This window comes from Oryzias melastigma, unplaced genomic scaffold, assembly GCF_002922805.2.
Source record: "Oryzias melastigma strain HK-1 unplaced genomic scaffold, ASM292280v2 sc00236, whole genome shotgun sequence".
Lineage (NCBI taxonomy): Eukaryota > Metazoa > Chordata > Actinopteri > Beloniformes > Adrianichthyidae > Oryzias > Oryzias melastigma.
In genome coordinates, this window is record NW_023416886.1 from 492,284 (window position 1) to 492,972 (window position 689).

The window sequence follows — 689 nt, forward strand, 5'->3', positions numbered from 1 at the left end:
CCCCAATTTGTTTTATTGGGGTTTCAATATTGGCAACAATATTGGCCACAATTTAGCTCCATATGCCCACACATATAGTCAAAGGCATTTATTTTTATTAATCAAAATTTACATTCATGATTCTACACATTTTAAGTTTCAACTATCATAAAAGAGAGTACTGCCACCTCTATGAAGCTAAAATGGGGTCTATATTATTTGAAACCCAAATATTTTTTAAATATTGGTGTTTGGCCAAAAAATTAAAATGTAAGAAACTTTTTGCTATTATAAAATAAACTTAATTACTGTCAGCTTCAAATGTTCCGTTTTTTAGGTTTCAAAACTTGACATTTCAAAAATAAATTTCAGTTTCAAATCTTTTTTCAATTTCAACTCTATTTTTTTCGTTTTTAATTATAAAATGTTCAGATTTGAAAACCAAAAAAAGAGTTGAAAGTGAAAAAAATACTGGAAACTGAAAAAAAAAGTTTTGAAATTGAAATTTTGAGTTTTAAAACTAAAAAAACGGAACATGTGAAGCTGAAAATAATTAAGTTTAAGCAAAAACTTTTAGTCATTTTTATTTTTTATTTGGGCAAACACCAATATTTTTTTCCCAATTTGTTTTATTTGGGTTTCAAATATTATTGGCCCCAATTTAGCTCCATATAGTACTGAGTACCAGAGGTCCCGGCCCACTTAGGCAC